The 18,416-nt window shown below is 44.8% G+C and overlaps 1 protein-coding gene across 6 annotated transcripts in view; it reads right to left on the reverse strand.

The window, feature by feature from the left end:
- The window catches only part of VOPP1 (VOPP1 WW domain binding protein), a 93,965-nt gene that overhangs the window by 65,732 nt on the left and 9,817 nt on the right, over nt 1-18,416 (reverse strand). The gene's annotated exons all lie outside the window — the stretch shown is intronic.

The raw sequence follows: 18,416 nt of genomic DNA on the forward strand, positions 1-18,416 counted from the left end.
AAATGTGAGCCTGAAAGGAAGAGAAAAAAAGGCTCTAATTCACATCTGGATAATCAGCTCTTCATGAGCAAGGGCCACAGCCCACTGAGACCGGCCTTGGGCAGAGCTCATGTTCTCCCTTAACAGACTGCGGGGTCTAAAGGAGGACGGCCGCCCTGTGCACGCCGCCTTGGTCCTGGCACAGTGAGGCTCATAGGTGGCCTCAATAAATGGACATGAAACTGCACACACACAGCCCTCATGCGGTGCAACAGCTACTGAAAAGAACACTGATGAATGAGCACAGGTACTTAGACAGAGATCGCATTTCAAAAGTCTATTTCTAAACTGATGATTTAGAATTTAGGACCCATTTTCTCACAGAAATAATGGTATATATGTGGCTAAACTTCCTGGCTAGCCAACCAATTCCTTCTTAGCTCATGAAATAAATGAACTCCCCTCTGTCCTTGTGACTGGCTCAGAACTGTCTGCTGGGGACCCCCATCCGTGCTTCCTCAGCCCGCCTCCCAGCAGGAGTGAAGCGCCCCTGCACTGGCTACAGCGCTGGAGGTTCACCAGCCTCGAGCACCAACTCTCTTCCAGGTTCCACCTGCTGCCCCGCACCAACCTGAGGCAGAGGCTGAAAAAGGAAGATTTAGGGAAGCCCGGCTGAAGGCAACTGATCCCTCCAGACACTGGAAAGGTCCTTGCCTCCAATGAGGCTTCGATATTGAAAACTCATTACTGATTTCCCTGCCGAGATGCATTTGGACAGAGTCCATGCCGTTGCCACACAGCTTTGTCTTATTTATTTTTATGTCTGACTTTGATCTCAGAAAAGGTCTGAGGAGACTATAGAAATAAATGCCAATTAAAAACACAAGGCAAAGACACCAAAAGCAAATGTATCAAAAGAAAAAATAGATAAATAAACGGGACTATAGCAAAATTTAAAACTGTTATGCTGGGACTTCCCTGGTGGCGCAGTGGTTGAGAATCCGCCTGCCAATGCAGGGGACACGGGTTCGAGCCCTGGTCCGGGAAGATCCCACATGCTGCGGAGCAACTAAGCCCACGCGCCACAACTACTGAGCCCGCGCCCTAGAGCCCATGAGCCACAACTACTGAGCCCGTGAGCCACAACTACTGAAGGCCGCACGCCTAGAGCCCGTGCTCCACAACAAGAGAAGCCACTGCAATGAGAAGCCTGCGCACCACAAATGAAGACACAGCACAGCCAAAAAAACAAAAAAAAACTGTTATGCTGCAAACGATACCATCAAGAAAGTTAAAAAGGCAACCCATAGAATGGGAGAAAATATTTGCCAGTCCTACAGCTGATAAGCAACTTCTATAAAGAAGTCTTAAAACTCATCAATAAAAAGACAACCCATGAAAAAAGGACAAAGGAATGACTGTTAATGGCTACAGAGTTTCTTTTTGGGGTGTTGACACTGTTCTCAGACTGACTGTGGCAATGCACTTGCACAACGCTGTGAATGTTAAAACCACTGACTTGTTCACTTTAAATGGTGAATTGCATGTATGTGGATTATAACTCAATAAAATTGTTCTTCTTTAAATGGGCAATTATTTGAATAGATATTTCTCCAAGGAAGAAATACAGATGGCCATTAAGCACATAAAAAGATGCTCAACATCATTAGTCATTAAGAAAATGCAAGTCAGAATCACAATGAGACACCACACTCACTAGGATGACTATGATAAAAAAGACACAATGAAAAGTGTTGACAAGGATGTGGAGAAACTGGAGCCCTCGTACATTGATTCTGAGAACATAAAATGGTGCGGCCGCTTTGAAAAACAGTCTGGCTGATTTTCAAAAGGCTAAACAGTTAGCATATGACCCAGCAATTTCACTCCCAGGTATGCACTCAACAGAGATTAAAACATACATCCACATAAAAACTTGTACACAAATGTTCATAGCAGCATTATTCATAAAAAAAAGTGGAAACAACTCAAAAGTACATCAACTGATGAATAAATACTTTGGCCTATTCCTGGGCAATAAAAAAGGAATGAAGTACTAGTACGTGCTATAACAGGGAAGAAGCCAGTCACAGAAGACCACATAGTGTACGCTCCATTTATATAACATGTCCATAACGAGTAAATTTAGAGAGACAGAAAATAGATCAACAGTTGCTTAGGGCTGGGCATGGGGTGGGGCAGAATGGGGAGTGACTGCTAATGGGTATGGGGTTTCTTTCAGGAGGTAAAAAATATTCTAAAATTAGATCATGGTGATGGTTGCATAACCCTGTGAATATACTAGAATATATTGAACTGTACAATTTAAGCGGGCAAAGTGTATGGTATGTGAATTATATCTCAATTAAACTGCTTTAAGAAAATATAAGAGCAACCAGCGTGTATTCGTTTGTGTTAATTTCTAAGATACATTTTTTTTTAAATGACAGCTGAGCAAAATGGAAACAAGAAGAGGAAAATATCAATATGATGAAACTGGAATGAAATACGTACATGAAATAACACAGCGTTGGTGATCTGGGGCAGTATGGCTGGTGGATGAAGGAGGTGGGCGCCCAGCTTCCAGAGGCCAAAGCAGACAGAAACGTGATCAGCCAGAATATCCCAAGATCCATCAGATGGGAAAAAAATTCAAAGAGGATCAGTCATCTTCCTGATATCGGAATGTTCTTCCCAAGGAGAACACAGTGTGATTGGCAAGAAAGAGAGTTCAGGGTGCCAGGGAGGACCTCCCCAGCGGGGAACTGGAACTGACAAATGTCATCTGATGTTAAACTCTGGAAAATGCTGTTGAGGATTCCTACAGAGCTGGCGGAGACCCTGGGAACTCAGCCACACATACTAAATAAACTAAGTTAATGAAAACATGAGGCCTTGGGCTTCCCTGGTGGCGCAGTGGTTGAGAATCTGCCTGCCAATGCAGAGGATACGGGTTCGAGCCCTGGTCTGGGAAGATCCCACATGCCGCGGAGCAACTGGGCCCGTGAGCCACAATTACTGAGCCTGCGCGTCTGGAGCCTGTGCTCCGCGAAAAGAGAGGCCACGATGGTGAGAGGCCCGCGCACCACGATGAAGAATGGCCCCCACTTGCCGCAACTGGAGAAGGCCCTCACACAGAAACGAAGACCCAACACAGCCATAAAAATAAATAAATACATAAACCCAAAGTTTAAAAAAACAAAAAAATTAAAAAAAACAAAACAAAACAAAAAAACATGAGGCCTCTATGAACTCAAGGAAAAACAGAAAAGTTGTACAATAAAAGATGTAAAATGTTAGTATTCTACATGGCTCAACAGTCAGCAAAATTTAAATAGTCATAATAATGAGGATCTGGGTAGGGACTTAACCAAATATTGTATACAAACTGTGTTGTACGTGTACTGCTATAACCGAATACTCTGAGAGGACAGAGGGAGAGAGACTGAATAGATAATGTCCAACACCGCTGAGTCTACAGCTAGAAGTATATGTGCATTATTTTTAAATCTGGAGGCAAATATTAAATGAATCAGCTAAAAAAGTTGAACGTCGTTGCCTTTCAGAAGCAGACCACCATAGCAGAGGCATAAGGGGGCTACTCTTCTTAGTTTTAAGCTCTGGCACGATTCAACGTTTCCACTGATATGCATATGTCACTTTCTTAATAAAAATAAACCAGCTACATACAGAAAACATCATTTATAGTCAGTATAAGCTGTGAACATGGCTTCTAGCAAAGAAGGTACCGGGTGAGGCCAGGTGAAGAGCCCCCGGTGCTGTGGTGGAGGAGCTCGCCCACCTGCCGGCGCCGGGCCGGGGCCTCCCACCAGCCCCAGCACGGCCGACGCGCATGGGTGCGGTCCACACTGTGTCCTTCCTGCTCCCACTTTCCGGCCAGGGGGGCATCGCTGACTTTACCCAGAGAGAAATGCAGGTATGATGACACCCTGGTGTGACTGGAAAAATAAAACAGACATGACTGCAGCTGGAGTCCCAGCTTGTGGGCCGCACTGGTTACACGTCCGACAGAGCTCGGGGTGTCTGAGCTGTGCCCAGGCACCGCCTGCCCCTATTCTGCTTCAGAGGCCCCTGAGAAGCCCCTCACGTGGGTTTGTGTTGGCTGTACCCCTTCCCAGAAGTGCCCCAGGTTGAGAATGGTTACACAAAGAGAACCTGGAAAGAAAAGGGAAAGGCAGGCGGGAAGCTAGGGTAACACTGAGCTAAGCCTAAAGTCAACATGGAATCCTGCAACAGGAAAAGACACAAGAGGGAAAACTAGTGAAATTCAAATAAAGCCAGAAGTTTAGTTAATCGTAACATTATCAAAGTAGGTTTGTTTTTTTTAGCAAATATAGTGTGGCAATATCGGATGTTAAACTAGCGGAAAATGGGTAAGAGGTATACAGGAGCTCTACATTAGCTTTGCAACTTTTCTATAAATCTAAACTCTTTTCAAAGTTAAAAGCTGACTAAAAATACACATATTGTGCCAAAAACAAATAGACAACAACAACGTCAACAAAACCTGAATTAAGGCTCCTGGCTTTCAAACACAAAGAGCAGAGGCAGGAGGGATGGGGAAGGACTACTCGGGGTGACCGTCCCTCACAGCCTCACCCTGAGGCTTCATCCTGAGCGTGAGGGAAAGCCTCTGGGACACGGGCGGATGGGCAGGCCTCGGGGTACAGAGGAGTGAACCCGCATGTGAGCACAGAAGTGAGCTTGGAGAGTCAGCGCTCCTGACCCACAGGATGCCAAGTGTCCAGGGTGGCAGAAGGCTGGGCCCTTCATAATCCCTCTGACCTGGATTTCAGCAGCCCCAGGTCAGTTGTAAGGACATGGGGGCAGCCGGCACAGGTCTAGGAAGCAGAGCTGGATGTTGGTGCGTTGGATATTTTTCCAATCCTCTCAGCTAATGCCTACTAACATTCCTGTCAAACCCCGCCCCAGCTCTGAGGCTGGGTAGCAAGACGCAAGAGACTCCAGGGATTTCACAAATAGAATCCCATAGCACTACGGTCACCCCCTCCCCTGGAGGCAGGAAGAGGCGGAGGGGCGCCCAAGTGACCTCTGAGGCTCTTTCTAACTGTGATGCCACATGGAGTACCGGGGCAGGACAGTTTGGCTAATCTTAGAGTGAAGTCCTGTTCTTCCGCGACATTTAAGTGCTGGGATCAATAACTTAAACTTAAGTCTCTGCGTCCCAATAAATCTTGCCAGCTTCTTGGGAGTTACAGAACCATGTAAACTCGAGAAACAGCAGGAAAATTCCTTTACAGAGACCTCTGAACACCCAGAACTAAATGCACCGATCATTCAAGCCCTTACCGGAAGCTGAGCTGAGAATGGTCATCTCCAACTAGCCACCCACGGATGTGTTTTGTTTGGCCCACAGCAGTTCTAAGATAAGGAAACTTTACAGAAAAAGCTAGATGTTCAGCTTTTTGTGACCAATCCAAAGCCCTGTCAACAATCACCTAGACCTTGAGTGGCACCTACTGTCTCCCTCCCCCTGCCCCCGCCAACACGCCTTTCACGTGATGAGACTCTTCTGGATCACCACCTTCCTTCCCATTACTTGGGATGAGATGAAGCTAGGAGTAAACGAAATATGAGGAAAAGCTGGCAAATATTATGGGTTCTGCAACAGGTACTACAGGATAATGAAAGAACAGCATCTCCCAATAACCAACAAGATCCACAATCTTAGGAGGGAGAGAGGGGCATCTTGTTTCATCACCATTTATGTCTCGGAACAAAATGCTAGAAGTCAGTTTAAAACTCAAGTCTGGGGCTTCCCTGGTGGCGCAGTGGTTGAGAGTCTGCCTGCCGATGCAGGGGACACGGGTTCGAGCCCTGGTCTGGGAAGATCCCACATGCCGTGGAGCAGCTGGGCCCGTGAGCCACAACTACTGAGCCTGCGCGTCTGGAGCCTGTGCTCCGCAACAAGAGAGGCCGCGACGGTGAGAGGCCCGCGCACCGCGATGAAGAGTGGCCCCCGCTTGCCGCAACTAGAGAAAGCCCTCGCACAGAAACGAAGACCCAACACAGCCAAAAATAAATAAATAAATAAATAAATAAATAAATAATTTTTAAAAAACAAAACAAAAAACAAAAAACTCAAGTCTGCCTGGCTCCAAAGTTGCCCTTTTCCCACCACATTACATCACCTCCCAGAACTGGGGGAGACCTCCGGTCATGCAGTCTGATGTACCAGGCAGCTGACGGAGACTCACTCACAGAAGAAAGTGACAAGGCAGCCGGTGAAGCCGTGTTCTCCCAGGAGATGTCCAAGTGCCAACTGGGCTAAACTCAGAAAGTGGACAGAACACTGTGCAGAAGAGACACGGGATGCCCTAGACTGTACCCTTGAACCCAAAGAAAAAAGTACACACAGCACTGGCCGCAAAGCGCTGATGAACGATGACATGCTTTAGGAAAGACAGGCGACCAAGACCTGCGTCTCACACGAGTCAAAGTCAGGGCGGAGCTCTCTGTCTGGGTGTCAATGTTGCTACAGCAAAAAAGGCAAACGCTTGACAACGTAATTACAACTGTCAATCTTCCTGCAAGGAATTAAACTTGGAAACCATTCAGGAAGCAATAATAGGTGCAGGTGTTAACTGCATCTCATAACCTTATTCCCAGCGTGTGTTACACCACCAGCAGGTTTTGCTGGAAAGGAACCATCGTTCATCTGTCGTACCGGTTAATTTTAAATTTTGAACTCAAGATTTTTTTTTTTTTTCACAAAAAGGAGAGGTTTGGGGGAAAGTTTTTAATGCCTCTAGTCCCTAGCAACTATAGTTCCACTACCTAGCAGAATTGAATGGGGATACATTTTCATTTCCACTTTTGCACCACTTGGGAGGAAGAGTCAGGGCAGGGCTGGTGGCATTCTCACCAGTGACAAATCTTTGTAAGAGGCCTGCTTTCAAAGTGAGGGAAATAAAAAAAAGACTAGCCTGGGGAGCCAGAGGCTGTTTACCTATAACATAGACCCTAAGACAAGGTTACTAGGCTTGGCTGTAAACGCCAATTCACCTCCTGCCAAACAAACAATATTTAGATTACAGACCTAGGCCTAAAGATTTCGGTTTTGCTTTAAATATTTCCCTGAACAAAACCAATGAGACACACTGGGGCCCCCCTCAACCCTACCAGACGCCCCCAGTCCCCATCCTCAACCCCAGCAGCTCCAAGCCTGCACACACCATGGCTGCTTAGGTCATTCATCACCACATAAGAAGCCCTCCCAACCTCTGATTTCACTGGTATCACCGTGCTCCGGGTCCTACACACACACACGCACGCACACACACACACACACACACACTCACACTCTTCCTAAGCCGCACAGCCAGGCATCGTTTCCTTCCAGACCCTGGAGCCCCACGGCAGGGCTGTTCCCAAGCCTGTCCTGGTCGGCGCCACAGACGGCACACTGCACAACACAGTGGGTGCCATTTAGAAAGACTCTGCTCTGACAGGCATATCCTGCTTGCATCTGAGCAACGCGGCCCACCCTGCTCAAAGTTTACAATCTTGGACCTCTTCCCCTCCAACCCTTTGTGATTTCCAAAAAGTGAACCCTTATCCAGAACTGTGATCACGGGTAAAGAGAGGAGAGGCAGAGAGAACGGGCCATTCAGAGGCCCTCCTCCCCCATTTACTGCTGACGAGACGGGCTCTAGAACTCGTACAGTGATCAGTTAATTCTCGGAAGATAAAAAAACACACTTAAAAATGTGTGACGTCTGCTGCCTCACTCTTAGACACAGCACCTGGTCAGGGCAAGGGCGTGGAGTCAGCAAGGCTTGGGACAGGACAGAAACACCACACATCACCTAAGGAATGGACGGGGCACCGATGGGCACTCTGAACTAAGCTGAGGGTGGGTGAAATTTGAGGTTCATTCATGGATTTCAAATAAGGAAGTGACAGCTTGGGTTAGGGTTTCAAGAGATCACACAGGCAGAAGGAAGAGGGCCGTCCACAGGGAGAACAGCCAGGACTGAGGCAGGCACACAGGACGGAGGCCTGAGAGAGGTGCATTCTAGAACCTTGGAGGAAGAGTCAACGGGACTGCAGAGATGCAGAGAGGGCGGGGCTGAAGTGGTCCAGGTTTCTGGAGCAGCCTCCTGGGTGGGTGGCGTGGCCACTGACCAAGATGAAAACCAACGGGGGCCACTTGGAGAAAGGATGGGCTCTGTTTCAGATACAGGGTCTGAGAGATTTCTATTAGACAACTGGATCAATAAGGGCTGTCACTCAGCAGGGAGTTCTTGGGCTAGAAACATAGATTCTGGAGACATTGGCGTAAACACTGTGATTGAAGATTTAGAGGTGAATGAGATTCCTCGGGATCTTTCAGAGAATGAGAAGAGGAGGAGGTGCTCAACCAAGACTAGAAGACATGAGCATCGAAGGTGCGACGAGAGGTCGGGACGGGGATGGTGAAAGAAGAGCCCCTGCGGAGGGAAGCTGCTGTGCGCTGGGAAGAAGAGCTTCATGAACAGGTGCTGCTTCCAAGTTAGCCCATCACACTAAACATGCTTGTAAGCCAAAGGGCGATCCACCTGAAACTTAAGGTACACAGAGAGATACACCTTTAAAATGTCTTTTAGAGAAGTATCAGCCTGTCTGCAGACTTCCGAGAAGTAGTAAAAAAAAAAAAAAAAAGGGGGGAAGGAAAGCAGCGAAACACGGGGCTGGGATAGAAGGTGAGGGTGCGGGGGATTGAGCAAGGCGGGGGCCCTGTGTCGACACCCCCCTCACCCGTCAGCACTGCTGCCCCCTCCCTTCTCCCCGGCTCAAACCCCAGCCCTTGAAGGACAACACGTATAACAGATGCTGACTTGCAACAAGCACTAACCTTTAGTGCCTCAGCTTCCCCACACGGGAAAGCTGAAAAGAAAGCTCCTACCATCTTCTTTGACTGCACACGTGACCTTGAATAAATCACTTAACTTCTCAACCTTAGTTTGCACCCTGCAAAGTGGAGGGACGACATTGACAAGGTTCCCGTGGGGAACACAAGTAAGGCACACAGCTAAGACGGTGCGCGGCACACTGAGTGCAGATGAGATCCGGCTCTTGTGGGTGGGAGTGCCATCTTAGTCCAGTGTATTTTGTTCTAGGTGGCCCTTTCCCTAAGTGTCCAAGTATCAAAAGCTAAGTATGGGCTCCGCATCTCCCTGCCCCATACCTCATTATTAAATATAGTAGTAGTGGCTAATTATTTTCACAGGAGTGGCATGCCTTTGGCTGAGAACAGAATTCTTTATGATGAGTTTTAAAAAGAAAACCAAATTTCACTCACATAATTTCTACTTATCAAGGCCTTTCAAGGGTTATAATCCTACTGATGTAAAGACTGCTTGGGACTCCCCTGGCGGTCCAGAGGTTGAGACTCCACGCTTCCACTGCAGGGGGCACAGGTTCGATCCCTGGTGGGGGAACTGAGAACGAAGATCCCGTATACTACGCGGCCAAAAAAAAAAAAAAAAAGACTGCTTGCACTAGCATTCCTTCAATGAGCTCTACTAATGAAAATAAACAGAGGAAACAAATATAAATTAATGAATAATGCCAAAGAGTTCGTAAACCAAAACCCACTTGTTTGTTTGTTTTCTTTTATGTGCTCTAAGGTATTTTCCAACAGATTTTCATAATAATTTGTACCTGGCAATGCCGCAGTGGGTATGTGTGCAGGGACCAAGCAGTCACATTTACGAATACAAGGCGCTCGCCTAGCACCTCTGCAGCCTGCTTCTGGAGTCCTCCACTCCCACAGCGCCTGGCAAGCCCCCTTAAACCTTCCCTGACCCGTGGTGGCACAAAGCACTGGGCCAGACAGGCTGGGCCCCTGACTGCAGCCTACCGAGCAAGGTAGGGGTTTGGGGGGGCTGGTGGGGGGCAGCTCAGCAGGAGATGTGATTCAAAGGCCACAAAGACAACCCAATGAGGCACTCTGGTTCCTGAGCTACCTTCCAGATCTTGAGCTTGTTGATCTGTTTCTGGATTCCATGAACCAAAATTTCCATATTCCCCATTTCCATATACTATTTACAATAAAGATATATCACTTAGGGTAACACGGCTGAATTTCTCAGGCTCTGGGAATGAAAAAGTCCTAAACGTGAACCATCTAGCAGGAACTCCTTCCAGGGCAGCCCAGACAGCACCCGCAGAGAAGAAAACATTATTATTATACGAACGTAAACACCTGGGGCAGGGGAACCAACAGTATTTAAGAACACAAACTCTGAAGTCAGTCTGACGAGGTTGGAATCCTGGCTCTAGCTAGAAAACCTTGGGCAAGCTTCTTAATCTCCTGTGCCTCACCTGGTTCACCTGCAAAATGGATATAATGCAGCACTAAACTCAGAGAAGGGTTGTAGAGATGAAATGTCAAGTGTTTAAAGCCGTGCTTAGCAGGATATCAGCAAGATGGTTGAATAGAAGGTGCCCAGCTCACATCCCCCACGTAAAGAACAAACTGACATCCATCCACAGACAAAAGGGTCTTCGTGGGAGCTTTGGGATCCAGGCACAAAGTTGCAAAACCCTGGTGAAGCCCAAGACCGAGAAGAGTCGCTTGGAGAAGGCCGGCTCACTGACAGTGGCCCTGGCTACAGACCGAAAGCAGCCCTTCCCCCATGGACTCGGCTGTGGCCCAGCTTGGCCATGGTCCTGCACAGAGCCATGCTGCCTAGGGACCAGGAGGTGCCACCCTGTCTATGCCCCTGTTAACAGGATCTCCAACCTCAGACCCGAGTGCAGATCTGAAGCGGTCCTGTGACCTGGCCCCGGCCCCAGGGACCCAGCAATACCCACCTTTGCCCCTGGTAGCAAGACTGCAGACTTCAGTCCCAGCTGCAGACCCTCAAGGGGCCCTATGGCTTGATTCCAGGCCCAATATGCCATGGCCCAGCGGCAATACCGCGCGCCCAGGAAACCAGTGTGAGACACGCCTGTCCGAGCCCCCACTGGCAGGTCTGCTGACCTCAGTTCTGACTGCAAATCCTGAAGCAGCCCCGTGACCCTATTCTAACCCCACTCTACCCTGGTCCCAGAGGCAGTGCTGCCTGCGCAGAGACCTGGTGGGAGCACGCTCAGGGACACGGCGGATGCCACCGCCATCCACGACCCTGGTAACAGGCCCGTCAACTGCAGGCCTAGAGACGGCACCATGACCAGGCTGCTCAACCACAGTCCTGGAGGCAGGCCCGTCACCCAGGTAACAGACAGGATTCAAACCACCTGCATCCCCAGTAACAGGCCTGCCGGTGGTGAACACAATTGCAGACCTGGCAGCAGCCAGGTGACCAGGCTCTAGTCCTGCTCAAATGCAATCCCCGAGGCAGTCCCATCAGTCTGGGGACAGAGCAGCAGAAGGTCCTGACCTACTAAAACCAGCCTGTAAAGACAGGAAGAGGTGTTTGCTCCTTCAAATGCACAGACATCAACACAAGGCTACCCGGGTAACAATGAAGCAGGCAAACATGACCCACCACAGGAAACTAATAAAGCTCCGGTAACCAGCCATAAAGAATTGGAAATCTATGACTTGCCTCACAGAGAATTCAAAATAATTGTCTTAAGGAAGCTCAGTAAGCTACAAGAGAACACAGATAGACAACTCAACAAAATCAGGATAACGATGCTTGAACAAGATGAGAATTTCAAAAAAGAGAAATCATAAAAAAAGACCCAAACAGAAAATTCTGGAACTGAGGAACACAATGAATGAAATAAAAAATCCAACAGATTTCTTCAACACTACTTGACCAAGAAGAAGAAAGAATCTGTGAACTCAAAAACAGGTCATTTGAAATTATCCAGTCGGGGGGGGGGGGGAATGAAACATAGTGAAGAAAGCCTATGGGATTTATGGGACACCATCAAGCAACTCAACAGATGCACTATGGGACTCTGAAAAGGAGAAAAGAGAGAGAAAGGACCAGAAAGTTTATTTAAAGAAATAATGGCTGAAACTTTCCCAAATCTTGAGAGAGATATGCCCACCCAGGTTCCTGAAGCTCAAAGGTCCCCAAACAGGATCAACCCAAAGAATGTTACACAGAAACACATTATAATTAAATTATCAACAGTCAAAGACAAAGAGAAAATTTTAAAAGCAGCCAAAAGAAAAAAGGAGTTATGATATACAAAGGAACCCCTATAAGGCTATAAGTGGATTTCTCAGCAGAAAACTTACAAGCCAGGAGACAGTGGGATAATATATTCAAAGTGATGAAAGAAAAAGATGACCAATGAAGAATACTATACCCAGCAAAGCTGCCCTTCAGAAATGAAGACAAGACAAAGACTTTCTCAGACAAACAAAATCACCACTAGATGATGGTGGTGACTAGGGAATCATCACCACTAGACCTGTCTTACAAGAAACGCTAAAGGGCATTCTTCAAGAGGAAGAAAGGAACAAAGAAACTACAAAAAAGTCAGAAAATACTGAACAAAAGGGCAAGAGTAAGTTCTTACCTGTCAATAATGACTTTAAATGTAAACAGATTGAATTATCCAATCAAGAAAACAAAGTGGCTAAATGAATGAGAATACAATATCCAACTATATGCTGCATGCAAGAGACTCAAGCTTTAAAAGTACACATAGGCTTAAAGGGATGGAAGAAGACATTCCATGCAAATGTTAACCAAAAGAGAGCAGGAGTGGCTATACAGTTGTCCCTCTTAACAACACCGCGCCAGTGTTGAACTGTGCTAGTCCACTGTTACGCAGATGTTTTTTGATAAATACGTACACAGTACTACACGATCCACAGTTGGTTGAATTTGTGAATGCAGAATCTTGAATACAGAGGGCTCACTGTAACGTTACATGCAGTTGGCACCCCTAACCCCCATTGTTCAAGGGTAAACTGTTCTTATATTAGACAAAATTGACCTTAAGTCAAAACCGTCAAAAGAGACAAAGAAGGTCACTACATAATGATAAAAGGTCAATTCAATAGGAAACTATAAGTTATAAATATATATTTACCCACCATCAAAGCATCTAAATATATAAAGCAAATACTGACAGATCTGAAGGGAGAAATAGACAGCAACACAATAATAACAGGAGAGTTCAGTATCCCACTCTCAGAATGGATAAGTCACCCAAAGAGAATACCAGTAAGGAAACAGCAGAACTGAACAACCCTATAGACCAAATAGACCTAACAGACATATACAGAACTTTCCATCAACAACAAGAATACACACACTTCTCAAGTGCACACAGAACATTCTGCAAGACAGATCACATCATAGTTCACAAAACAGGTTGTAAAAAATTCAAACAGATCAAAGCATTACAAGTTCAAAGCCTTAAATGTAAGACCTGAAACTGTAAAACTCCCAGAAGAAAACATAGGGAAAAAGCTCCTTGACATGGGTCTTGGCAGCATTTTTTTGAATATGACAGACACCAAAAACAGAGGCAACAAAAGTAAAAATAAACATGTGTGATTACATCTAACTAAGTAACTTCTGCACAGCAAAGGAAACAATCAACAAAATGAAAAGGCAACCTGCAGAGGGGTATAAAATACTTGTAAACCAAACCTGATAAGGAGTTAATATCTAAAATATACAAGAAACTCATACAACTCAGTAACAAAAAAATAAAACAAACAAAAAAACAATAAATAACCCAATAAAATTAGGCAAAGTACCTGAAAATACATTTTCCCAGAGAAGACATACAGATATGGCCAACGGGTACATGAAAAGCTGCTCAACATCACTAATTATCAGGGAAATGTAAATCAAAACCACAATGAGATATCATCTAACACCTGTTATAATGGCTATTATCAAAAACACAAGAGAACAAGTGTTGGCAAGGATGTGGAGCAAAGGGAACATTTGCACACTGTTAACGGGAATGTAAACTGGTGCAGCCATTATGGAAAACAGTATGGAGATTCCTCAACAAATTAAGAATAGAGCTACCATATGATTCAACAATCCCATTTCTGGGTATGAATCCAAAAGAAATAAAATCACTATCTTGAAGAGATATCTGAACTCTCATGTTCACTGCAGCATTATTTGCAATAGCTAAGATAAGGAAACGACCCTAGTGTCCATCAATGGATGAATAGATAAAGAAAACACTTATATATATAAATAAACATATTAAACATATGCAACATATTTATATATAATACATATTTATGTAAAATAAAATTTAATATATTTATATATTCATTTAAATTTTACATATTTATATATTATATGTATTTATTTAAATAAACTAACGTTTAAATAAATATACATGTATTTAAATAAAAGTAACTTATTTAAATAAATTTATTTATTTAAAATATATAATGTTATATGTATAATGGAATACTATTCAGTCTTAAAAAAGAATATACTGGGACTTCCCTGGCGGTCCAGTGGTTAAGACTTTGCCTTCCAATTCCAGGGGTGTGGTTCAATCCCTGGTCAGAGAGCTAAGATCCCACATGAGTTGTAGCCAAAAAAACATAAAACAGAAGCAATATTGTAACAAATTCAATAAAGACTTTAAAAATGATCCACCTCAAAAAAAAAAAAAATCTTAAAAAAAAAAAGAACATCCTGCCATTTAACAACATAGATGAACCTGGAGGACATTATGCTAAGTGAAATAAGACAACTCACAAAGACAAATACTACATAATCTTACTTATATGTGGAATGTAAAAAAGTTAAACTCATAAAAGCAGAGAGTAGAACGGCGGTTGCCAAGAGTTGAGAGGATGGGGAAATGAAAAGGTGTTGGTCAAAGGGTACAGAAATTCAGTTATGTGGGATGAATAAGTTCTGGAGATTTAATGTACAGCATGGTGACTATAATTAATAAAACTGTACTTGAAATTTTCTGAGAGAGTTGATCTTAAGTGTTTTCACCACACATACACAAGATGACGTGACGTGATGAAGTGTTAATAAGCTTGATTGGGGTGATCATTTCACAATGTATACACATATCAAATGATCACATTGTACTCCTTAAATATATATAATTTTAATTTGTCAAGTATACCTCAGTAAAGCTGGAAAATAGAGAAAAAGAAAATTTGAAAGTATCAAAAACTAAAAAAAAAATAATGGCACAGAGTAAACACACAGTAAGTGCTAGTTATCACCTCATCACCATCATCTCTTATAAATCACAGAAAGTAAATAATGTGGAGAGTTTTAAAAATACTCTAAGATGTTTCAAAAAAGTAATTAAGGCCACATTCTAGCAAGAAGGTTTCTATATGTGTTTATATCTGAATCACTGGACTGATTTTTGATTCAAAAATGCTGGTCCTTGAGGACCCGTCTAACACCATCCTCCTCCAAAATGAGTTTCCCATTGGGAAATATTGAGTCAGAAGGAGGGGAACCAAGTCATACTGCTAGGCCAGAACAGAACAAACACACCTATGTCCTAACAGAGATGCTGCGGAAGGTGATTTATTTGCATATCATGAAGGATTGTTGCGACCCACAATGCAACCACGAGGACAGAATCCTGTTACTCAGGGCTGAAAGCCTTCTAGTTGATACACAGTCTAATGAGTACTCCATAATTAGAGGCACACAAGAAAATCCTTCTATTTTTTCACATGTTTACTTTAAACTTTCCCCCAGAGAAATCAATGTAAACTCATACAATAATGTGAATGTTTCACACCTGCTGACTTGTTTACATGTGCACAACTGCACGGAAGATACTGCTTTCATCAGTCGGGGGACTCTGCCACCCTGTAAATGCCCTGCTAATACCAATTCCAACCACCTCTGCTCAGGAGACGGCTCTCCCAGGAGCTGTGATCTCCCTGTGCAGAGGTAGCGTGACTGCATTGCTCTGTACAACCTCCCCCCTCCCATGTGCCCCCACATATCCGCCCACACTCTCACCCCGGCCTCCTTGGACCCAAAGACCCCACAGAGTAAGGACTTCAGACCATGGCCTAAAACACAGCAGGCTAAAGGGACAACACCCGACCCTGGCATCACTGGTGAAGCTGACCATCAAAGAAAGAGCTATTTTAGTGTCCTCAGACCTTTTCAGCAACAATAATGCAGACTTGCTAAAAACCAGAGGAGAAAGCAAAGGGAAGGTCAGAGTTCAAGGTCAGAGAGGAGCTAGCTTCACTGAAAAGCTTTAAATCACTTTAAGTTTCCTTCTGAAGACTTACTTGTATTAATTATATCTGTGCTCAAAGTACACAGACAACTTAGGTCAGGTGGATGTCAGGTGTTAGGTGGACAGTCAAGGTTTCCTTTATTCCGGTTCCCTCACCTCTCTGAGATGATGATTTCAGTAAGATCCTGAGCCAACTACCAGAAGAAGAACTAGACACACAACCAATTCTGATCACAAGGGAGGGATCCAGAAAAGGTCTCAATTCCAGTTGTGACAATCATCACTAAATAAACCTACCTCTACTCTCGGCAGCTGTACGAAATACGTCACCACCAGGTCATGCTGACACTTGGAAAGGGACCAGACGGAGGCCTAATGAAGAGGCTGACCCCTCTAGTCTTATGGGAGAAGTATGACTCCTGTCCAGGAGGAAGTCTCCAAGAACAGCCACTGCCCACAGGGCTGACCACATGGCAGCCTGACCAGCTGCCACAGTGATGGCCTCTCACACCCGGCTCAGCTGACCGAAGCCCAGGTGTCATGATTTTGAACACCAGTTCCTTTCCTGCAAGATATTGGTAAAAGCATCAAGTACATCAAGTAACCTGTGGTCTCAATTCCACATACTGTTAAAAATGCAATTTCTGGACCTTAACCCCCATAGGCCCTCTTTCCTAAAACTGACCTGCCTGAGAACACAGGCTCTGGTGAAGATGCTGGTCAAGTGGCCATGCTAGTTCCCCTTTCACAACCACCCTTCTCCTCTCTACAAAACAAGGTACACCTCCCACCCATTCCTACTCTTACAGGATGTGCTGGTCTAGAACTGAAAACTGTTCAGGGTATCTTTCTAAGGCCATTGTAAATATTGGTATCAACTCTGTTAAAGAGACATTACTCTGCCGCTTGTTAAAATGGTAAGGAAGACTTTATTCAAGACTACGGCACCAGGGGAGAGTGTGATGGAGCTCAATCCCAAACTCAAAAAGGACAAGTGGGGATTTACAGCCAAGGAGCAGAGTGAAGGAGTCAAGGGACAGAAAATCACTAAGAGGACATATCAAGGGGAAGGGCATTCTTGCTAAGTTGATTTAACAGAATTCTTGCTGAAGGCAGGTCAAAGTAATTGGATATCAAGGATAGGGGGATAATTTAGCAAGATTCTTGCTAAACGTGGGTCAGTGCAGACAGGCGAAGAAGGCCAGGGAGAGGCCCAGTCAAGAAGACAGCACACAGGAACCTCCCTGAAGTTCCGTCAAGGAGACTACCTTCGTCAACACATACTTTACACCTCAGGTGCTCTCAAATTCTTTGCTTTTGGGCTTCCCTGGTGGCGCAGTGGTTGAGAATCTGCCTGCCAATGCAGGGGACACGGGTTCGAGTCCTGGTCTGGGAGGATCCCACATGCCGCGAGGCGACTAGGCCCGTGAGCCACAACTACTGAGCCTGTGCGTCTGGAGCCTGTGCTCCGCAACAAGAGAGGCCGCGATAGTGAGAGGCCCGCGCACCGCGATGAAGAGTGGCCCCCGCTTGCCACAACTAGAGAAAGCCCTAGCACAGAAACGAAGACCCAACACAGCCATAAATAAATAAGTAAATAAGTAAATAAATAAAATTAAAAAAAAATTCTTTGCTTTTAATTAAATTGAAAAATGACCTGATCATAGTTTGGGCCAAACCTGTGAGGTTTGGGCACATTACTCAGAAGAAGTTCAATATGAAACTTCTTCCATTTCTACCAGTGACACATGATCCAACTGAAAAAATAAAATCCTCCTCCACCTCACTCAGAAAATTATTGCCAGTAGACTTTTCTGTTTACTAATATTCAGTTAGCAATATATTTACATTGTTTCCATCAAATGTGTCATAACTGTAATGATAACTCTGTTAGTAAATTTTTAATCTTTTAATCGTTTATCTGAGGAAACGTTTTAAAAATTAACTCAAGATATATATTTTTGTTACCAAAAAAAGGATAGCAAAAACAGACTTTCAAGCATAGATTTCATTAGATTGAAGTTCTGTGTGGGAAGCAGAATAGAAGCAGAAGATCAAAGAGAAAAGGAGGTGATGTAAAATTTCCAACTGTTGAAGATGAGCTTTTTGCATATTTTTAAAGGAATGATAATGCACACCCTAAAAGTTGAGAATTATGTTTTATTCAGCAGATACACTGAGGACTTAAGCCCTGGAGACAGGCTCTCAGGTAGCTCTAAGGGACTATTCTGAAGCGGTCAGGGAGGAGCCAAGAGATAGATACAGAGAGAGAGAGA

This window comes from Balaenoptera borealis, assembly GCF_965194805.1.
Source record: "Balaenoptera borealis genome assembly, chromosome: 7".
Lineage (NCBI taxonomy): Eukaryota > Metazoa > Chordata > Mammalia > Artiodactyla > Balaenopteridae > Balaenoptera > Balaenoptera borealis.